The sequence below is a fragment of the Aegilops tauschii genome, chromosome 7 (genome assembly GCF_002575655.3).
Source record: "Aegilops tauschii subsp. strangulata cultivar AL8/78 chromosome 7, Aet v6.0, whole genome shotgun sequence".
Taxonomy (NCBI): domain Eukaryota; kingdom Viridiplantae; phylum Streptophyta; class Magnoliopsida; order Poales; family Poaceae; genus Aegilops; species Aegilops tauschii.
The window spans coordinates 497092006-497116287 of NC_053041.3; the positions used below are offsets into that span (position 1 = coordinate 497092006).

Genomic DNA, 24282 nt, shown 5'->3' on the forward strand with positions numbered 1-24282 from the left:
TCAAACATCTGACCGTCGGTTTAATTGTACGCAATGAGTTTCGGTTGTAGTGGATGACGGCTGGGCCACTCTTCTGCGCGGGCCCGTCATTGCAGTCACGGACGGCGTGTATGCGCGCGTTTGGCTGGAAAAGAGGGGTGGGTCGCTGCGATCGTGGGCTGCAGGGCGTTCAACGTGAGGGGATAGACTTTTGTCACTCCTGCACCCGGCTGCGTCTCCTCCGCTTCAGTCGGGTTGGGCCCACTCATCAGTGTACTGGGTAGGAGATGTTGCTCTGTGTGCGTCCTGGGTGAGAGAAAGGGGAGACGTGGGGTGGATCATGCTGCGCAGTAAAAACCTAGCCACCAATCCCCGCATCTCCGAGCAGCCAATCCAGCCCCGCCTCCGTCCTCCCCATCTCTCCACTGCGCCGCCTCCTCCTCCCCTTCACTTTTCTCTCCGGCGGCGGCACCATAGAAGGCGCACACGGGCGGTGGATCCGTGCCGGTGAAGAGCAGCGGCGGCGGCGCCATAGAAGGCGCACACAGGCGATGGATCCGTGCCGGTGAAGAGTGGTGAAGAGCGGCGGGGACTGCGCTCCGGTCACGGTGGGGTGCAGCCGCGGGGAAGACGAAGGAGGTCCGCCGCCTGTCTTCGCCTCCTCGTCGCGTCCTTGCTGCCTCCATGGCCAACCGCACATTTTTTTCTCTGTCCCTCCATGGCGCTCGTTGCCGACCGGATCTCAATGAACAGGTGACCACCATGGCACTTGCTGCTAGCCAGTAAGGAACAAGTGACCCGGGGCAATATTCAGTGTGCTGGCTGCGGCGGTGGTCCGTTCCTGAAATTGGCAAGGAGGGGTAGATCCTGCGGCTGTGTTTCCAGTGTGCTGGCTGCGGCGGAGGTCCGTTCTTGAACATGATCGCAAAGTCCCACCGTCAAGAACAAGGTGAACCTCCTGGCCATCGCAAGCGGGTATATTTCATCTAGACTCGTCCTCTTCTTGTCATGTCGTGACTGGGAGAGTTGAGATTCGAATTGTTGGGTAATTGTTTATATTGCTAACTGAGATGGGATTACAGTTTATTTGCTTGATTATTTGGTCGTGTTTACTTAGGATAAGTCATTGATGGTTGATCTTGTTAGCTACAGATCCTATCCCATGTTTCAAACAAGATTGATTTTTGATGAACTAATATAGTGTTTGATTCTCCTACACCGTGCCCTGTAGGAAGAGGCCGTCAAGGGAAGCCGACCTGCAGCTACCACGCTCCACGACGCCCTCCCCAATCAGATTTCTCTTCTTCCTCACTCATGCCCTGCCGCGTCGCCGCCCTAGCCACTTCTTCACAGGACAACGGTGGGCAGTCACGGCTTGCGGCGAACATCGTTGGGTGCACCCCTGCCGGATCCAGCCTCTGCTATTCGCCTACCACCGGCAGGTTGCAATTCTAGCCATGGATAGTCACGATTGTGTGTCCCTTTGTGTGTCTGGCTTCATTGCTTCCTCCTTATACTATTTGTGTTTCACATACATATGTTCTGATCTTTAACAGTGTTACTTTTTTGGGATTTGTTGCAGGTTCAATGATGTAAATCTACCTGATATATTGTTGATGGGAATTAAGTCTAACGTAGAGTGATCTATCTACTACTAGGCAGGTATACTCACCACAAGTTATGAGTTTGTTTATGTTGTAGCTCGTTTAACTGCATGTTTGTTTGCTCATAAATCTCATATCGCGTCTGCAGATTTCTTTGTATAAAACATACAAATTGTTGCCTTATATTCTGAAATCTTATTTCTCGGTGTTCAACTGCAGACTAAGTTCAGATTGTCTTCGTGCCAGAAATGAAGCAGGTAATGCTATAACCTCAGCAGTGTATGGTCTAGATTTCGAAGGTCGTCTAATATTTTACTTAGGTTCATTCAAATATCTTTATTTGACATGCATGTATTTCTTGTGTGTGCACACTCTCTTAGTTCTATATCTCTTTGATATGAATTATTAGCAGACAAAATTTTCATGCTTTGAGGTATTATCGATATTCACTATTTAAGACGTCAGTTGCCAGCTTATATTCCTTTAAAATTTTAGTGCTGAGTTTGGCTTCTGTTTTAGGATACAGTTATTGTACCATATGCTCATTGGTTTCCATCTGATTCCTCTTTTTGACATGGACATATACCATGTGGTATAATATTTAAGAAGAATGACTTGAAAATTTCAAATAGATGGTTACTCTTACCCGTAGTTTCTTTGGGATGCTGATAGCGTCTAGAGATGCCTTCTAATCAATAAAAGTAAGATCTGATCATGCGCTATATGTTGATTCTCTTACATATGTATTACGAGAAAATTAAGGCACACATGTTGATATTGGACTGATGACCTTTCTTCTTCTCATATTTTTTATTATCTTACCGATCAACCTCAGATGGTGCCGGCAATTGTGCAAAGCAGTTTGCACATTAGAGGTTTGGTATGGGATTCTGAAGAAAACATTAGCCCTTATGATGCCCCAACTTTGTGGCTATTGCAGCTATTGTGGCAAGGCGCACATCATCGTCGTTTCATATTGATATCCTGATATTTTCTTCAGTTTGCCATTGGCAAATATTCTATATCCCTGGTTGCTCTGCACATACTGCTCCGGCGAGTTCTTCCCCCATTTTTCTCTTTCATGCCTTGCTTCGTTTGTTCAACCAAGTGTGTGCTCATGATCTTCTTTCCAAGTTTATCGAGATTTTGGTGGCGTAGCTGGTTTACAGCCTATAAGTTTTTGTGATTTCAACCAAGTGTGTGTGTTATGATAATTAAGGTTACTAGGATGAATGGTGTTTCTGTAAGCCCAGACATATTTTTTCTCTTCACAAATTTGTGATGCACTAATTATCTTACCTATTCTGTTGATCTCGGTAATCACCCAACGAATAAAGCTTGCAGCCCATGTTCGTTCTTCTGGAAAAGTCATTGCAGAATGTTAATGGCATCATATTCCCTTTAGAGAAATCTTTTACTGGAATTTAATTTCCTACATACATGCTTATCATTTGGCATAATGTTATTTTGTGACACTTAATTTTTCCTTGTCTTCCACATTTTAATTCAAGCAGCAGTGATAGAATTTGCAACCTGGTGTGGCCTTGCGCTCCTACTATTCTGCTGAAGAATGATCAGCAAATGCAGTGGATTTGGGCTGAGCAATTACTGAATATTCACGTCATCTGTAACATTAATCAGAGGTAGGCACAACACACACATGTTTAGTTGTTTGACAATTTTGTAAATTTTGTTCGTTTTTCTAATTGAAGATGGATGCTAACTTCATAATTCTAAGTTGATTCCAGTCACTTAATGGAAGTAGAGGCAGATGAATTAATTTATCTGCACTTATCCCATACTGATGCTTTCCTTTATAAAAGCGAGTGATTCCATTTATTCATGCCAAGATATATTTTAGGTTACACTGACCTGATCAAATGGCCTGTATATACTACTGGTATACAAAATAGATTAGGTGGTGACCCGACGTCCCCTGTTAAGTGTTGTTGTACCTACTGCTAAATTAACCTTGCATGGTGACATGATGATGTGTAGTTTACTTTGCTCTCTCTTTCATACATGTGTGAGATTACTGGTGATGGGATTGTGCTCGCTGGGGTGGAGCTTGAGATTTCTAAGAATGGTGTCTTCCTGCCACCAGATAGGAGATTCTTCTGGGCAGCTGGCTGCACGGGGCCACTGGTCGTCTATGAATAGGCTGCTTTACAAGGAAAAGTTCTTACAGGGGATCTATGGGTTTGTGATTAGAGACTACAATTCCACTGTGTGCTAGCCTACAGAAATTCAGGAATTTCCTATTTTGCTTGCACTATAATTCCATCTGTTGTGTGTCTTGCTTGCACTGTCAAGTTTTCCTATTTTGCTGCTACATATTTGGCGGTGAGTTGTTATCGGTTTATTAGTTGTAGGGACAAAAGAAATTTAAAGGTGTGGATTTTATCTAATCTTGTTGTGCTTCCTGCTTTGCACTAATCAACATACTGGAGAAGATATAATTTTATTTGATTTGTGAGTCTTTTTACCCTCTCTTTCTCCCTCTCAGGTTACTAAGATTAGATGTTGATTGATCTGTTCTCTACCCATGAGGCAGTGGAGAAGAAAGACAACTCTAGGTATGTATCCACCATGCTCTCATCTCATGTAAGTGGCGACCTTTTCTTAGTCACAGTGAGTTTGAGGCTTTAACCCCTGTCCTTGCTAGCTGAAACTGGTTTCTTGTTGAATAATGCTCATCGCTCTATTTTAGGATGTGACAGCATACCTTGTGTTATTTGGACATTTTAGAGGGAAATGCAGCCTTTGTATGGGTCCGCATCTTTAGATTTTGTAACAAAATATGTTTATAATTTATACAACCTTTTCTACTAAGAAAAAATGGTGCTAGCTACAAGCTGCTTGAAAAAATGTCTAGGATTTAGGGTCTTAGCAAAAAACATGCTCTTTGCTATGTTTAGGTGGCCACATCAGTGGTATGCACATTGTGGCTCTGGTAATTACGTACACTCACTTTCTTTTGCAAAATGTGCAGATAGTCTAATGTACACACTAGATTTTATCAATTGACTAATTCATGATTTCACATTACTAGGCTTCTTGATTTCAGTACGCAAGATTGTACCGACGAAAAGAGTGTACTTTGAATTACTTTACTTGTTATAATAAATGTACGTGGTAAGACGAGATTTCTGTCACTCTTTGGTTTGTAAGCATTATGTGCAAGTTGGGTGTTCAGTGTACTGCTTGATGCTCCATATTGCATCACACTGCCTCGAGCAGAAGGACTAAAATTTATTTTGGGTTCATCAGGAAGGATTGCTGATGAAGCCATTGTTTTAGAGTTGGTAATCATGTGGCACTAGATATGATGGAGGCACTAATTAACTTAGTGCTACTATGAACATTCTTATACGAGATTTTGGATATTAGAGTTAAAAAGGTACACATTCTTCCAAAATTGCAAAAAGTGAAGCGAGTGTAGAGTGAAAAAATAGCAGCCAATGAGGTTGACAACCAAAGTTCTTGGTATGATTCAGGCTTGGCTATTAGCAAAGTAGTGCTAGGTCCTCGCCGTTCGTTCTTACTCTATTTTCTCGAGTCTTTGGTTTCTCTTTATTCACTTTTCGCTTTCTATTTTCATTATCACTATTCATTTGGTATCTTGGTTTCTCTTTGTTTAGTCTCCACCCTCTTTCTCCGATACCTTTTTTTTCATTTGTATGTCAAGTTAAGAATGAGAGGCTAGATAAACAAACAGGAAAATGCTCAGTTCGTTCAGGCCTTAGGGATGCATTCCATCATCACTGTCCATCAACAAGTTCAACTCCGACAATGGTTCACCGATAATGTGGGCCGGTGCACCACGTCAGCAACGTCGACGGCCTGACAGGCCATTTTCCAACTGGGCCTATTGTAAATGACGAGACCATGAGGATGTAATCAGTAATGTTGCTCCTGGTATAGTTATTTAGTGAAGTTATAAGTTTCTCCTTTTGGAGTTTACTTCAAAGAGTGCTCACTCCCTGCATCTTGTTCTGTTTTTTGTTCTATTTTTCAGAAAATGAAGATGTACTTTGTCGTTCCACTAATCTCGGCAAAAGAGTAGATATGGTGCTCCTCGTGCTATAGTGGAATTGAATCACAAAAAAATCTACAAATTCATCAAACAATGAAGGAGGTTAGTTTTTACCTGAGCGGCAACGGCGGCCACCATGGTCTTGCTGGAGCCTCGCTTGCAGTCGAAAGTCATCAGCTTCAGGGAGTGTCGGCACAGCCAGAATAGACGCCACCTTCAGTGGGGAGCAACAGCAGCAACTGCGAGGATTTGGCTCGCCGATACGAGCAACGGTGGCGCCATACCCCCTTCCGCAGCTCCGAGCTGCTGGTCCGCCGAGATGCAGATGGAGCCGACGAGCCGTTGCGCCTCCAAGCTACCGGGCCACCGAGATGCAGATGTAGTCGCGGCCCCTCTGAGCTGCAGCGAGAGCTGCTCCGCCGCCAAGCTGCAGCGTGAGCGTCCGTGAAGATGGAGCCGTACTTTCTCTCCAGTACGAGTACAGTGGGGAGAGGGGAACGAATCCAATGAACTGGTCGATGGAACCAAGACCAACAGTCAACCACGTGGTGATCTCTATGCTATATGCGCCACGCGTGTGTATAGGTGTCCAGAATGTGTGGTTCTCTGTCACAGCGCCACGTTGGAGATATTCAATAATACCCATAAGATGTGATATTTTTAGAATCTAGATGAGCATATGAGTGCATAAGAAATACTGACACTGTACTTTGGCAACCTATAAGATTGTTTATCACGAAGCTACTTGAACTTTCTTATGCTTTAGGCCAACTATTGTGCTCATCCAACATAGTGAAAGTAATGCTCGATCTATTCTTTTACTGTCTTGCCTTAAAGAATTGATAACACTTCCATTTCTTATCAATTATTTTGAAATCTTTGTATACCATATGCTTCAATGTTGATTTAATTATGTTAAAATAAGAAAACATTACTCTGTCATGACTGACTCCATCCTGCACTGAATGGTTGCAAAAGAAACTTTACTTTGTGTTGCTAAAAATTCAGGAGCATGTGAATTTTCCATACGAACTTGATTAGAAATTAACATCTCTGATGATATTTAGTACTGTCAGCCACTGGTATGTTTGGCCCAATTAATAATTGTTTGATGAGACCAGCAACTCTATGTGAGTGGATGCTTCTTTTTAAGCAGTCCAAGTTTTATAGCTGAGCTCACTATGATTAAAAAGTGTTGTGCTAGATAACCTGTGAATGCTATGGGTTTTGCAGGATGCAAGTCACTAGAATGGTTTTGTTTACTGTCAAATTCTTGCTTCATTTTTGGTTTTGTATGCCAAGATTGATGTTTCTCTTAGTGTTTAGGCTCGCATGTTCCTGCATGGATTTTCTCATGTGGAGTTGAAGCTACATTTGCTTGGTCAGTTAATAATCACATGTTTCACTCTGAAGTCATATTGCATATGTAGTGCTCTTCTGTACTTCCACGAATTGTTGCACACACGTTCCTGTAGAAGGAATTACATGAAGTTACATGAAAAAGTGTCATTATGGCGCTAAAACAGGCCCTAGCGATGCAAGAAGCTAGCGATGCTACCGAACAGATTTCTCTCATTGCGTGGAGTAGGAAGCTGGGAAGAAAAGCTAGATACGTGAAGTTTTGTGAAGCTAGATGGTTGCCGAACATGCCCACTCTCCTGAATCACATGAAGTTACATGAAAAGCACAAGGCTCAAGTTACAGAGCAGTAGAAGAATCTTGTATTTTCTTTTCACTTTTCTTCATCTTCCACGACTCATCTTTTTCCTCCTTGCATGCTAATTATCTGAAAGCCAGTAGATAGTAGTGTTGGCCTGCGAATCATCACATCAATCCTCTGATAAATGATCATGCATAGTTTCATTTTAGATTACTTTTCAACTTAGTACACCATTTTACTTAAGCCTTTTTGTTCTCTGAAACTTCAGAATAATAGTTGACATTTTCACCATAAATCTGCGTATTGCAGCATTTTTATAGATACTCTCTGTAAATAAAATCTTTTTTCTTTAAGGATTCATATATAACTCTGTTACAACATTGAACTAAATCCTGAATTCCTGATCCTTCCTTGTGTAGCCTTATCTCAGACATACGTAACTGAAAATAAAGCTATGCACAGAGAAAAGGTGTAGACTCGGTTGCTGGGCATGAACTCCGGCATAGACTACTTTAGTTTTCTTCCAGTAAAGGAGATGTCGGAAGAGGTGTTCTTATAACTTCTTTGCTTATTAGGGAATATATTCACAACCATTAGAGTAGCAATTTTAGTTGTCAAATTGTAGTATTAAATTATACGTGTCAGGATTAGCATAGTGAAACTGCTATGGCTCCTATATGACCGACTCATAGACTCAGTTGGTTTGTGTGTTAACTTGTTACGAATCCGACAACCGTATTTTACTTATCTGAAAACTGCTATGGATCCTACGCTCTGCACCCTTCTTTTGCTTCCTGCCATTATTTACTGATAACTGTTCTCACTATCTATATTTAAACCTTCTTAGTGTAAGAGTGACAAGACACTCTCCAATCCATTTAGTTAATTCCATTTTTTTTTCACCAGTATTTTCAGGTCAACTACACTGAAAGCAAACTAAAAGATTACATTGACCCAGATTATGATACACTCAGGCTTGCAAACAATGATCTACACGCCAATTATCGCATCATGCTAGGAAATGACAAGAGACCCACCATGACAACCAACTGGTCTGAGTTCCGCCGCTTTGCAAAAATCCATGAAGGAGACATATGTGCCTTTTGTTTCAAGGTCACCACAAAGCGGCGACTAGCTCTCATCGTGCATTGCCTTTAGATGAACCATCGACAGCAACGGAAGTCGTATCTAAATATCATCTAGCATTCTAAGGACTACTAATCAAGCTCTGTACTAGGACCACCTTCCTCTGTTTTTCGACGATGCTATCTGTTACTTTTGAACAACTACCACCTATGCTTTTACCTATATAACCTCTGCTGTTGTTCCTCATTGATCTATTAATATGCATAATGCCACACTTATCTATAATTATCTGTTTTTTACTACTTCTTTGTTTCAAACATCGGGTACTACCTGGCAGCGTCCACCTTCCACTCAAGGGATATAGCACTATCATTTAGCAGAGTGTTCCAGGAGAAACAGTAATCATGAACAGAAATAGTAACCAGCAGTAAGTACTCATTATTTCGATCTATGACTGTGTTTTCCTATCACCACTCTTACAATACTTGGCTTGCTGTTGGCCTTTGCGCCATTGGCGCAACGGGTCATCTAGTATCTAAGAAACATCAAGGAATACATCCGAAGACCCAAATAAGAAACAAAATATTTGTCGTAATTTCAAAGTCTTTTGGCTCCATCTTCTTTGCAAGCCTGTGAAGAAAGCCGTCAACCTCATGGTCGATGAAACTATTAGTCAAAAAAGAGCGGTTGCATAAACCACACCAGAATCTCTAGCAACAACACACACATCCATGCGCGACAGGAACCACAATAGAAACCGAGACAAGACAAAGTACATATTTGAAGAATAAGTTGTTGAAGAGATGCCACATAACCACCAATGATGAGAAAAAAGAACACCCATCTGCGGCTTGATGAAGAGAGGAGGCACTCCCGTACCACCTTAACGCTCGCCCGGATCTAGCATTGGGCTTGATTATTCCGACTCACATCCTCGACGCCATCACACCGCCCCGATAAATATGGTTGCCCGGATCGACGGGGCCGCACCTTCACAAGCTTGCCACAGGTGTTGGAACTGTTGGAAATATGCCCTAGAGGCAATAATAAAATGGTTATTATTATATTTCCTTGTTCATGATAATCGTTTATTATCCATGCTATAATTGTATTGACCAGAAATTCAAATACATGTGTGGATACATAGACAACAACATGTCCCTAGTAAGCCTCTGCCGGACTAGCTCGTTGATCAAAGATGGCTATGGTTTCCTAGCCATGGACATGAGTTGTCATTTGATAACGGTATCACATCATTAGGAGAATGATGTGATGTACAAGACCCAAACTATAAACGTAGCATATGATCGTGTCAAGTTTATTGCTATTGTTTTCTGCATGTCAAGTATATGTTCCTATGACCATGAGATCATGCAACTCACTAACACCGGAGGAGTACCTTGTGTGTACCAAACGTCGCAACGTAACTGGGTGAGTATAAAGGTGCTCTACAGGTATCTTCGAGGGTGTCTGTTGAGTTGGCATGGATCAAGACTGGGATTTGTCACTCCGTATGACAGAGAGGTATCTCAGGGCCCACTCGGTAATACAACATCACAATGAGCTTGCAAGCAATGTGACCAATGAGTTAGTCACGGGATCTTGTATTACGGAACGAGTAAAGAGACTTGCCGGCAACGATATTGAACTATGTATGGAGATACCAACGATCGAATCTCGGGCAAGTAACATACCGATAGACAAAGGGAACTACATACGGGATTAGCTGAATCCTTGACATCGAGGTTCGACCGATAAGATCTTCGTAGAATGTGTAGGAACCAATATGGGCATCCAGGTCCCGCTATTGATTATTGACCGTAGACGTGTCTCGGTCATGTCTGCATAGTTCTCGAACCCGCAAGGTCTACACACTTAACGTTTGGTGATGATATAAGTATAGTTGAGTCATTATGGTGGTTACCAAAGGTTATTCGGAGTCCCGGATGAGATCCCGGACGTGATGAGGAACTCCAGAATGGTCCGGAGGTGAAGATTGATATATTGGACGAAAGGTATTGGAGTCCGGAATTGTTCCGGGGGTACCGGGTGATGACCAGTGTCACTAAAAGGGGTTTGGGGGGGGCAAGTGTTGGGGGGCCCCATGGGCCAAGGGGAGGGGGCAAACCAGCCCACTAAGGTGCTGAGCGCCCCTCTCACCCCATCTCATGTAACCAGGAGGGTTGGGGGCGCCCCCTAGGGCTTCCCACCACTTTGGCTTGGGGGCCAAGTCTCCTAGGGGAAAACCCATCTAGGGTTTCCCTCTTGTGGCCGCCGGCCCTAGATGGGATCCCCTAGGGGCGCCCCCCTCTCCCCCTTCCCCATATATATAGAGAGGTAGAGAGAAGGAAGCCGCACCCATCTATGCCACGGCGCTGCCCTCCCTCTCCCTTGTAGCCATCTTCTTCTCCGTAGTGCTTAGCGAAGCTCTGCCGAGATTTCTCCACCACCACCGCCACCACGCCGTCGTGCTGCCGGAGGACTCGAGCTTCTACTTCACCATCGCTCACTGGATCGAGGAGGTGAAGGCGTCATCAAGCCGTACGTGTGTTGAATGCGGAGGTGCCGTCCGTTCGGCGCTAGACCGGGAGTTCGCGGGATGGATCGTGATTGGATCGGGAAGACGTTCGACTACATCAACCGCGTCTCTTAACGCTTCCGCTTAGCGATCTACAAGGGTATGTAGATGCAATCTCTCCTCTCGTAGATGTCCATCTCCTAGATTGATCTTGGTGAGCGTAGGAAATTTTTTGTTGCCCATGCAACGTTCCCCAATAGTGGCATCATGAGCTACGTCTATGCGTAGATCACATCACGAGTAGAAGACAAAGGAGTTTGTGGGCATTGATATTCAGATTGCTTCCTTCCTTGGTATTTTCTTGATTCATCGGTATTGTGGGATGAAGCGGCCCCGAACAACCTTACATGTCCACGTACATGAGACCGGTTCCATCGACAGACATGTGACTTTGTTGCATAAAGATGGCTGGCGGGTGTCTGTCTCTCCCACCTTAGTTGAATCGGATTCGACAAAGGCGGTCCTTATAGAAGGTTAAATAGCAACTTTCATATCACCGTTGTGGCTTTGCGTAGGTAAGAATCGTTCTTGCTAGATACCCATAGCAGCCACGTAAAACATGCAACAACAATTAGAGGACGTCTAACTTGTTTTTGCAGGGTATGTTGTGATATGATATGGCCAAAGACATGATGAAATATATTTGATGTATGAGATGATCATGTTTGTAATAGTTTATATCGACTTGCATGTCGATGCATACGGCACCCGGCAGGAGCCATAGGGTTGTCTTTAATTATTGTATGACCTGCGTGTCAATCATTAAGCGCTATGTAATGCTTTACTTTATCGCTAAGCGGTAGCAATAGTAGTAGAAGCATGGTTGGCGTGACAACCCCGATGGCGGTACGATGATGGAGATCATGGTGTCATGCCGATGACGATGGAGATCATGCTGGTGCTTTGGAGATGAAGATCAAAATCACAAGTTGATGGCCATATCATGTCACTTATGATTTGCATGTGATGTTAATCCTTTTATGCATCTTATTTTGTTTAGGACGACGGTAGCATTATAAGGTGATCCCTCACTAAAATTTCAAGATAAAATTGTGTTCTCCCCAAGTGTGCACTATTGTGAAAGTTCATCGTTTCGAAGCACCAGGTGATGATCGGATGTGATAGACTCTACGTTCGCATACAACGGGTGCAAACCAGTTTTGCACATGCGGAACACTTGGGTTAAACTTGACGAGCATAGCATGTACAGACATGGCTTCGGAACACAAGAGACCGAAAGGTCGAACACGAGTCATATAGTAGATATGATCAACATAGAGATGTTCACCACTGAAACCACCTCATCTCACGTGATGATCGAACTTGGGTTGGTGAATTTGGATCGTGTTACACTCGGACAACCGGAGGGATGTTGATTTGAGTGGGAGTTCTTAGGTAATATGATTAATTGAACTCATTTATCATGAACAATAGTCTAAGTTATCTTTGCAAACTTATGTTGTAGATCAATGGCTCGCGCAATAGCTCCCCTGAATTTCAATGCGTTCCTAGAGAAAGCTAAGCTGAAAGATGATGGAGTAACTCTGTGGAATGGGCCCGTAATCTGAGGATTATCCTCACGTCTGCCCAAAAGGCTTATGCCCTTGATGCACTGCTTGGTGCGCCACCCCCTCCAGTGACTGTGGACGTTGTGAACGCCTGGCAGTCACGTGTCGATGACTACTCAATAGTTCAGTGCGCCATACTTTATGGCTTAGAGCCGGGACTTCAAAGGCATTTTGAACGTCATGGAGCATATGAGATGTTCCAGGAGTTGAAGTTTATCTTTGAGAAGAATGCCCGGATCGAGAGGTATGAGACCTCCGATAAGTTCTATGCCTGGAAGATGGAGGAGAACGGGTCTGTCAGTGAGCACATACTCAGAATGTCTGGGTACTACAACTGTCTGGCTGAGTTGTGAGTTGAGTTCCCGCCAGAGGCTGTCACTGACAGAGTTCTTCAATCGCTACCACCTAGCTACAAGAGCTTTGTGTTGAACTATAACATGCAAGGGATGAACAAGTCAGTCTCCGAGCTGTTCGCGATGCTAAAAGTCGCTGAGTCAGACATCCAGAAGGAGCATCAAGTGTTGATGGTGAATAAAACCGCTAGTTTCAAGAAAGGCAAGGGAAAGAAGGGAAACTTCAAGAAAGGTGGCAAAGCAGTTGCTCCTCCCGTGAAGAAACCCAAGGCTGGACTCAAGCCGGAGACTGAGTGCTTCTATTGCAAGGGAACTGGCCACTCGAAGCAGAACTGCCGCAAGTATCTGGCCGACAAGAAGGGGGCCAACGTCAACAAAGGTATATATGATATACATGTTACTGATGTGTACCATACCAACCCTCGTTGTAGTGCCTGGGTATTTGATACCGGTTCGGTTGCTCACATTTGCAACTCAAAGCAGGAACTGCAGAATAGACGGAGAATCACAAAGGACGAAGTGACGATGCGCGTGGGAAATGGTTCCAAGGTTGATGTGATCGCCGTCGGCACGCTCGCTCTTCGATTACCATCGGGATTAGTGATGAACCTGAATAATTGTTATTTAGTGCCTGCGTTGAGCATGAACATTATATCTGGATCTTGTTTAATGCAAGACAGTTACTCATTTAAATCAGAGAATAATGGTTGTTCTATTTATATGGGTAATATCTTTTATGGCCATGCACCCATTGTAAGGGGTTTATACTTATTGAATCTCGATAGTGATGATACACATGTTCATAACATTGATGCCAAAAGATGTAGAGTTGATAATGATAATACCACTTTCTCGGGGCACTGCCGCTTAGGTCATATTGGTGTAAAGCGCATGAAGAAACTCCATGCTGATGGACTTTTGGAGTCACTTGACACATGCGAACCATGCCTCATGGGCAAGATGACCAAGACCCCGTTTTCCGGGACAATGGAATGGGCAAGTGACTTGTTGGAAATCATACATACTGATGTGTGTGGTCCGATGAGCGTTGACGCGCGCGGTGTTTATCGTTACTTTCTCACCTTCACCGATGACTTGAGTAGATATGGGTGTATTTACTTAATGAAGCATAAGTCTGAAATGTTTGAAAAGTTCAAGCAATTTCAGAGTGAAGTTGAGAATCATCGTAACAAGAAGATTAAATTCCTACGATCCGATCGAGGGGGAGAATATCTGAGTTATGAGTTTGGCAATCACTTAAGACAATGTGGAATCGTTTCACAGTTGACGCCACCTGGAACACTGATACGTCTCCAACGTATCTATAATTTATGAAGTATTCATGCTATTATATTATCCATCTTAGATGTTTTATATACATTTATATGCTATTTTATATGATTTTTGAGACTAACCTATTAACCTAGAGCCCAGTGCCAGTTTTGGTTTTTCCTTGTTTTTGAGTTTTACAGAAAAGGAATACCAAACGGAGTCCAATTGACGTGCCAATTTTTGATGATTTTTATGGACCAAAAGAAGCCCCTGGAGTAAAAGAGTTGGGCCAGAAGAGTCTCGGGTTGTCCACGAGGGTGGGGGGCGTGCCCACCCCCTGGGCATGGGCCCCTATCTCGTGGACGACTCGGAGACCCCCTTGACGTGAAACCGACGCCAAAAATTCCTATAAATACAGAAACCTCCATAAAATAACCTAGATCGGAAGTTCCGCCGCCGCAAGCCTCTGTAGCCATGAGAAATCAATCTAGGCCCTCTCTGGCACCTTGCCGGAGGGGGCCATCATCACCGGAGGCCATGGAGGAGGATCCCGGAGGGGCCATCATCGCCATGAAGGCCAAGGACTAGAGGGAGAACCTCTCCCCATCTAGGGGGGAGGCCATGGAGGAGGAAGCACAAGGGGGAGAACCTCTCCTCCTCTCTCTCGGTGGCGCCGGAGTGCCATCGGGAGGGGAATCATCGCCGCGGTGATCGTCTTCATCACCATCACCACCATCATCACCATACTCATCTCTTTTACGCGGTCCACTCTCCCGCACCCCGCTGTAATCCCTACTTGAACATGGTGCTTTATGCCACATATTATGATCCAATGATGTGTTGCCATCCTATGATGTTTTGAGTAGATATCCTTTGTCTTTGGGTTGATTGATGATCTAGATTGGTACGAGTTGTATGTTTTATTTTGGTGCTGTCCTATTGTGCCCTCCGTGTCGCGCAAGCGTGAGGGATTCCCGCTGTAGGGTGTTGCAATACATTCATGATTCGCTTATAGTGGGTTGCTTGAGTGACAGAACCATAAACCCGAGTAAGGGGATTGTTGCGTATGGGATAAAGGGGACTTGATGCTTTAATGCTATGGTTGGGTTTTACCTTAATGATCTTTAGTAGTTGCGGATGCTTGCTAGAGTTCCAATCATAAGTGCATATGATCCAAGAAGAGAAAGTATGTTAGCTTATGCCTCTCCCTCATATGAAATTGCAATGACGACTACCGGTCTTGTTAACAATTGCCTAGGATAATTCCGCACACCGACCCATCATTATTCCACACTCGCTATTTATAATATTTAGTAATATATTCTAACTTTATGATAACAGCACCTACTTTTATGTTTTAGCTTTCCGATATCATGCAAAGTTATCCTCTTCATACCCACAACGTAGTTTTATTTCTCGTTTCTAGTTGGAAGCAAACGTTCGGTGTACGTAGAGTCGTATCAGTGGCAGATAGGACTTGAGAGAATATTGATCTTACCTTTAGCTCCTTGTGGGTTCGACACTCCATATTTATCACTTCCACCTTTGGAAATTGCTACGATGATTCCTTGCACTTGGGGATTATCAAGCTCTTTTCTGGCGCCGTTGCCGGGGAGCAATAGCGTGGGGTTGATATTCTCGTGTGTGCTTGTTTGCTTTCTTCACTAAGTAGATTTTGTTTTTCCTTTTTGTTTCTGTTTAGTTGTGGGTGAAACATACAAAAAAATTAAAAGAATAAAAATACAAAAAAAATTACTTGCCTCTTATGCCTAAAAAGTTTTTCAAAAAGAGAAGTGATTGGGAAGTTATGCATTGAAGAAGTGAGGGTCGACCTTGAGCACTTGTGTTCATGCTCATGGAAACAATGTAGAATTTTTCATGGAAGTTTCTCTGTAAATAATTATCCCCTTGTATATATCCATTGTATTATAAAAATAATGTGCCAAACTTTGGTTATAGGATGATTAGATTGCTTGTTTACGTTGTGCAGTACAAAAACATAAACTTTTGCGCGCACAAAAATAATTTTCATAAATCACAGGAACATGATTTTCAGTTGATTCTTTTTGCTCTGGATTGGTACACAAATTGCTCAGGTTTTCCTAATTTGGTAGGAATTTTGGAGTTATATAAGTATTCGAGAGTTACAGATTACTGCAGACTATCCTGTTTTTGACATATTCTGTTTTCTATGTGTTGTTTGCTTATTTTGATGAATCCATGGGTAGTATCAGGGGGTGTGAACCATGGTGAAGTTGGAATATAGTAGATAAAGTGCTAATAGGAAATTGGAATGAGTTTGCAACAGTACCTAAAGGTAGTGATTTGCTTTATTATACTAATAGATCTCACAAAGTTTTTGTTAAGTTTTTGTGTGGATGAAGTGTTCGAAGAACGAGGAGTTACCGATGTGAGAAGAATAAACAGAGGCAAGAGTTCAAGCTTGGGGACGCCCAAGGCACCCCAAGTAAATATTCCAAGGATACTCAAGCATCTAAGCTTGGGGATGCCCCGGTTGGCATCCCATCTTTCTTCTTCAACAATTATCGGTATACCTCGGTTTTTGTTTTGTTCACATGATCTATGTCCTTTGTGTTTTTCTTTTTCTTTAAGAACCATACTAGTATGATATAGCCATTCCTTGATTTATAGAATGCTTTATGTGCTTCACTTATATCTTTTGAGTGTGATCTTATAGAATGATCTTTGTGCTTCACTTAAATCTTTTGAGTACGGTTTTATAGAATGCTTCGTGTGCTTCACTTATTATTTTGAGCTTGGATATTTGCTAGTCGATATTAATCCTATAATACTCCATGAACTTCACTTATATATTTTGGAGTGTGAATAATACTATCATCTTAAGTGGATTTGGAAGAGTGTCGACTTTAGTTTGTAATGATTCCACTATTTCGAGTTTGCTCCCACTATTCCGAATGAGAAGAATTTTGCTATGTGGAGATTAGTAAAATTTCTATGCTTGTAGATCATGAAAAGAATGCTTTATGTGATGGTTATACTGTTGAACTCATTCATGATGCTACTGAAAATTGTTATGAGGGAGGAATACATGCTTGTAGGAGTTGCAATAATATCAAGTTTCCTCTCTATGTGCTTAAAGTTTCGAAGTTATACTTGTTTTGCCTTCCTACGCTAGTTGATTCTTGTTCCTATAAATTGTGTGCTCACAAAATCCCTAGGAATAGTAAGTGGGTTAGATTTAAATGTGCTAGTCATATTCTTCATGATGCCCTCTTTATGTTTCAATTCTTATCTTTTATGTGAGCATCATTGAAATCATCATGCCTAGCTAAAAGGCATTAAAGAAAAGTGCTTGTTGGGAGACAACCCAATATTTACCCTTTCTGTTTTTGTGTGTTTACATGATTAATATACTGTAGTAATAATGTTTTATAGCTTTTGTTTCAATAAAGTGCCAAGTAAGACCTTTGGGAAGACTTGGGTGAAAGTTAATGTGATCTTGCTGTAAAAAACAGAAACTTTGCGCTCACGAGATTAGCTGTCATTTTTTACAGAAGAGTGATTTGGAGTTGATTCTTTTTGCAGAAGATTAATAGACAAATTACTCACGTCCACCAATTTATTTCATAATTTTTGGAGTAGCATAAGTATGGTTGCTATTCAGATCATTTCAGACTGTTCTGTTTCTGACAGATTCTGTTTTCATTGCATAGTTTGCTTGTTTTCTAGTTTCTATGGCTTATATTTCTCAATATAAATTGTAGAAATGATATGTTACAGTAGGCATTGTGTGAGAACAATTATGATCTTGTCTTTGACAGTACCAAAGTGAATGATTTACTCTTTATCATACTAACCCATCTCACGAAGTTCCGTTAAGTTTTGTGTGATTGAAGTTTTCAAGCTTTGGGTGAGATATCGATATGAGGAGAATAAGGAGTGGAAAGACCCTAAGCTTGGGGATGCCCAAGGCACCCCAAGGTAATATTCAAGGAAGACTCAAGCGCCTAAGCTTGGGGATGCCCCGGAAGGCATCCCCTCTTCCGTCTTCAAAACTATCGGTATACCTTACTCGGAGCTATATTTTTATTCGTCACATGATATGTGTTTTGCTTGGAGCGTATTTTCAATTTTACTTGCTGTTTGAATAAAATAATTGGATCTGAAATCTTGAATGAAAAAGAATCCTCCCATGGCTAGTTAATTGTTTGACTACTCAGTGTTCTTCACTTATATCTTTTTGGAGTAGTTTGTCATTTACTCACGTGCTTCATGTATATCCTATGAGTAAATGGTTGAATGAATTGAATATCATAAATCTGAATTTATATATGTTTCATATGCCTATACCATGGGGAGTAATTACTTCACACATAATAAGTATAGGTAGTAAACTTATTGAAAGTTAGCAAACGCAGAATTGGTCACTTGAACAATTCATGAAAGAATATTGAAGGAAGAGAGATTTCACATATAAATACACTATCTTGGACATCTTTTGTAATTGTGAGCACTCATTAAAATATGACATGCTAAAAAGTTGATGTTGGACAAGGAAGACAACTTAATGGGCTATGTTTTCCTATATCCGAAAAGTTATATTGTCTTGGATCATCCGACATGATGAGCTTGCCTTTCCCTCTCATGCTAGCCAAATTCTTTGCACCAAGTAGAAATACTACTTGTGCTTCCAAACATCCCTTAAACCAGTTTTGCCATGAGAGTCCACCATACCTACCTATGGATTGAGTAATATCCTTCAAGTAAGTTGTCGTCGATGCTTGCAATAAAAATTGCTCTCTAAATATGTATGATCTATTAGTGCGAAGAAAATAAGCTTTATACGAACTTGTGATAGGGAAGAAATAAAAGCGACAGACTACATAATAAAGGTCTCTATGACAAGAGGCAATATAAAGTGACATTCTTTTGCATTAAGATTTTGTGCATCCAACCTTAACATCGCATGACAACCTCTGCTTCCCTCTGCGAAGGGCCTATCTTTTACTTTTATCTTCTACCCTTATACAAGAGTCGTGGTGATCATCACCTTTCCTTTTTACACTTTTTTCCTTTGGCAAGCACTTTGTGTTGGAGCGATCCATATATATATATATATATATATATATATATATATATATATATATATATATATATATATATATATATATATCCACTTGGATGTAGGTTTTCATAAATTTTTATTGTTGACATTACCCTTGAGGTAAAAGGTTGGGAGGCGAAACTATAAGCCCCTATCTTTCTCTGTGTCCGATTAAAACTTTGAACCCATAAATATCACATGAGTGTTAGCAATTGTGAAAGATTAAATGATAGTTGAGTATGTGGAGTTTGCTGAATCAAAGCTCTTACATAGACCCTCCCCGAAAATAAGATGAATTGCAATTGTTTGATGACTAAGAGCACTGTTTGTTAGTTTTCAAGAAAGTTTATGATCTATACTTTAACATGTGAATAGCTTGTTACTTGATCATGAAAAGTTTTATGAGATGAGCTACTGTTATGACATATAATGATGCTAGAAAAGGTGATTGAAATTATCATTGATCAAATTTGTGCACCTGCTAGCATTCACACTTCATAAATTATTTCTTTTATCATTTACCTACTGGAGGACGAGCAGGAATTAAGCTTGGGGATGCTGATACGTCTCCAACGTATCTATAATTTATGAAGTATTCATGCTATTATATTATCCATCTTAGATGTTTTATATACATTTATATGCTATTTTATATGATTTTTGGGACTAACCTATTAACCTAGAGCCCAGTGGCAGTTTCTGTTTTTCCCTTGTTTTTGAGTTCTACAGAAAAGGAATACCAAACGGAGTCCAATTGACGTGCCAATTTTTGATGATTTTTTATGGACCAAAAGAAGTCCCTGGAGTAAAAGAGTTGGGCCAGAAGAGTACCGGGCTGTCCACGAGGGTGGGGGGCGTGCCCACCCCCCCGGGCGTGGGCCCCTATCTCGTGGACGACTCGGAGACCCCCTTGACGTGAAACCGACGCCAAAAATTCCTATAAATACAGAAACCTCCAGAAAATAACCTAGATCAGAAGTTCCGCCGCCGCAAGCCTCTGTAGCCACGAGAAGTCAATCTAGGCCCTCTCTGGCACCCTGCCGGAGGGGGCCATCATCACCGGAGGCCATGGAGGAGGATCCCGGAGGGGCCATCATCGCCATGAAGGCCAAGGACCAGAGGGAGAACCTCTCCCATCTAGGGGGGAGGCCATGGAGGAGGAAGCACAAGGGGGAGAACCTCTCCTCCTCTCTCTCGGTGGCGCCGGAGTGCCATTGGGAGGGGAATCATCGCCGCGGTGATCGTCTTCATCACCATCACCATCATCATCACCATCATCATCACCATCCTCATCTCTTTTACGCGGTCCACTCTCCCGCACCCCGCTGTAATCCCTACTTGAACATGGTGCTTTATGCCACATATTATGATCCAATGATGTGTTGCCATCCTATGATGTTTTGAGTAGATATCCTTTGTCTTTGGGTTGATTGATGATCTAGATTGGTATGAGTTGTATGTTTTATTTTGGTGCTGTCCTATTGTGCCCACCATGTCGCGCAAGCGTGAGGGATTCCCGCTGTAGGGTGTTGCAATACGTTCATGATTCGCTTATAGTGGGTTGCTTGAGTGACAGAAGCATAAACCCGAGTAAGGGGATTGTTGCGTATGGGATAAAGGGGACTTGATGCTTTAATGCTATGGTTGGGTTTTACCTTAATGATCTTTAGTAGTTGCGGATGCTTGCTAGAGTTCCAATCATAAGTGCATATGATCCAAGAAGAGAAAGTATGTTAGCTTATGCCTCTCCCTCATATGAAATTGCAATGACGATTACCGGTCTTGTTAACAATTGCCTAGGATAATTCCGCACACCGACCCATCATTATTCCACACTCGCTACTTATAATATTTAGTAATATATTCTAACTTTATGATAACAGCACCTACTTTTATGTTTTAGCTCTCCGATATCATGCAAAGTTATCCTCTTCATACCCACAACGTAGTTTTATTTCTCGTTTCTAGTTGGAAGCAAACGTTCGGTGTACATAGAGTCGTATTAGTGGCAGATAGGACTTGAGAGAATATTGATCTTACCTTTAGCTCCTTGTGGGTTCGACACTCCATACTTATCACTTCCACCTTTGGAAATTGCTATGATGATTCCCTGCACGTGGGGATTATCAAACACCACAGCGTAATGGTGTGTCCGAACGTCGTAATCGAACCTTATTGGATATGGTGCATTCTATGATGTCTCTTGCTGATCTGCCACTATCGTTTTGGGGTTATGCGTTAGAGACAACCGCATTCACTTTAAATAGGGCACTATCTAAGTCCGTGGAGATGACATCGTATGAACTGTGGTTTGGCAAGAAACCTAAGTTGTCATTTCTTAAGGTTTGGGGCTGCGATGCTTATGTCGAAAGGCTTCAGCCGAAAAAGCTCGAAGCCAAAGCGGACAAATGCGTCTTCATAGGATACACAAAAGAGACGGTTGGGTATACCTTCTATCTCAGATCCGAAGGCAAAGTGTTTGTCGCTAAGAACGGGTCCTTTCTCAAGAAGGAGTTTCTCTGTAAAGAATTGAGTGGGAGGAAGATAGAGCTTGATGAGGTTGTTGAACCTTTACTCCAACCAGTGAGTAGTGCAGCGTAGAAAGATGTTTTTGTGACACCTACTCAGTTGAAGAGGAAGCTGATGATAGTGATCATGAAGTTTCGGATTAAGTTACTATCGAACCTCGTAGGTCGACAAGGGTACGTACAACTCCTGAGTGGTACGGTAACCCTGTCTTAGATGTCATATTGTTAGACAATGATGAACCTACGAGCTATGGAGAAGCGGTGGTGGGCCTGGATTCTGACAAATGGTTAGAGGCCATGAAATCCGAGATGGGATCCATGTATGAAAACAAAGTATGGACTTTGGAAGTATTACCTGAAGGGTGAAAGGCCATTCAGAATAAAAGGATCTTCAAGAAGAAGACGGACGCGGACGGTAATGTCACCGTCTATAAAGCTCGACTTGTGGCAAAGGGGTTTTCACAAGTTCAAGGAGTTGACTACGATGAGACTTTCTCACCCGTAGCGATGCTTAAGTCTGTTAGAATCATGTTAGCAATAGCTGCATTTTTCAATTATGAAATCTGGCAGATGGATGTCAAAACAGCGTTCCTTAACGGTTTCCTTAAGGAAGAGTTGTATATGATGCAACCGGAAGGTTTTGTCGATCCAGAGAATGCTGACAAAGTGTGCAAACTCTAGCGATCCATTTATGGACTGGTGCAAGCATCTCGGAGTTGGAATCTTCGCTTTGATGAGGTGATCAAAGCGTTTGGGTTTATACAAGTTTTTGGAGAATCTTGTATTTACAAGAAAGTGAGTGGGAGCTCTATAGCGTTTCTAATATTGCTGATTGGAAACAATATAGAACTTTTCAAAAACGTGAAGGAATGTTTGAACAAGAGTTTTTCAATGAAGGACCTAGGAGAAGCTGCTTTCATATTAGGCATCAAGATCTATAGAGATAGATCGAGACGCTTGATAGGACTTTCACAAAGCACATACCTTGATAAGATTTTGAAGAAGTTCAAAATGGATCAGTCCAAGAAGGGGTTCATGCCTGTTTTGCTAGGTGTAAAGTTGAGTCATACTCAATGCCCAGCGACTACAGAGGATAGAGAAAAGATGAGTGTCTTCCCCTATGCCTCTGCCATAGGCTCTATCATGTATGCGATGCTGTGCACAAGACCGGATGTCAGCCTTGCCATAAGTATGGCCAGAAGGTTTCAAAGTAATCCAGGAGTGGATCACTGGACAACGGTGAAGAATATCCTTAAGTACCTGAAAAGGACTAAGGAAATGTTCCTCGTTTATGGAGGTGATCAAGAGCTCGTCGTAAAGGGTTACGTCGATGCAAGCTTTGACACTGATCCGAATGACTCTTAAGTCTCAAACCGGATACATATATATTCTGAATGGGGGAGCAGTAAGCTGGTGCAGTTCCAAGCAGAGCGTGGTCGCTGATTCTACATGCGAAGCGGAGTACATAGCTGCCTCGGAGGCAGCGAAGGAAGGTGTCTGGATGAAGCAGTTCATGACAGATCTTGGAGTTGTGCCCAGTGCACTAGACCCAATGACTGTTTTGTGACAACACTAGTGCCATTGCTCTGGCCAAGGAACCAAGGTTTCACAAGAGGACCAGACACATGAAGCGATGCTTCAATTCCATCCGTGATTACATCAAGGAGGAAGACATAAACATTTGCAAGATACATACAGATCTGAATGTTGCAGATCCGTTGACTAAACCTCTTCCATGGGCAAAGCATGATCAACACCAGAACTCTATGGGTGTTAGATTCATCACCATGTAATGCTAGATTATTGACTCTAGTGCAAGTGGGAGACTATTGGAAATATGCCCTAGAGGCAATAATAAAATGGTTATTATTATATTTCCTTGTTCATCATAATCGTTTATTATCCATCCTATAATTATATTGACCGAAAACTCAAATACATGTGTGGATACATGATACGTCTCCAACATATCTATAATTTTGATTGTTCCATGCTGTTATATTATCATTCTTGGATGTTTTACAATCATTTTATAGTCATTTTATATCATTTTTGGTACTAACCTATTGACATAGTGCCAAGTGCCAGTTGCTGTTTTCTGCATGTTTTTTTACATCGCATGAAATCAATACCAAACGGAGTCCAAACGCAGCGAAACTTTTTGTGGATTTTTTTGGACCAGAAGACATCCAGTGGGCCGGAGAAGCACCTAGGGGGTGTTCCGTGGGGAGCACAACCCACCAGGGCGCGCCTGGGGGCCCTGGCGCACCCAGGTGGGTTGTGCCCACCTCGGTGCCCCCTAAACCGCCTCTTTGCTCTATAAATATCCCAATATTCCAGAAACCCTAGGGGAGTCGACAGAAATCAATTCAAGCCACCACAGAGTCTAGAACCACCAGGTCCAATCTGGACACCATCACGGAGGGGTGCATCATGTCCATTGGTGCCTCTCCGATGATGCATGAGTAGTTCTTTGTAGACCTACGGGTCCGTAGTTAGTAGCTAGATGGCTTCCTCTCTCTCGTTTGATTC

General features: G+C 42.3%; 1 long non-coding RNA gene across 31 annotated transcripts; it reads left to right on the forward strand.

Annotated features, from left to right (window-relative positions):
• The first annotated feature begins 286 nt into the window (after positions 1–286).
• LOC141027672 (uncharacterized) lies at positions 287–6363 on the forward strand. Of its 31 annotated transcripts, XR_012189376.1 has the most exons (11): positions 287–618; positions 733–928; positions 1211–1421; positions 1562–1641; positions 1803–1840; positions 2419–2636; positions 3098–3226; positions 4090–4159; positions 4854–4983; positions 5314–5501; positions 5602–6363. It is a non-coding gene; the product is annotated as an uncharacterized lncRNA (long non-coding RNA). The 31 variants fall into 31 exon arrangements; XR_012189358.1 differs by lacking the exon at positions 4854–4983 and having other exon boundaries at positions 3688–4159; positions 5272–5501; XR_012189379.1 differs by lacking the exon at positions 4854–4983 and having other exon boundaries at positions 3688–4159; positions 5302–5501.
• The last annotated feature ends 17919 nt before the right edge of the window (positions 6364–24282 follow it).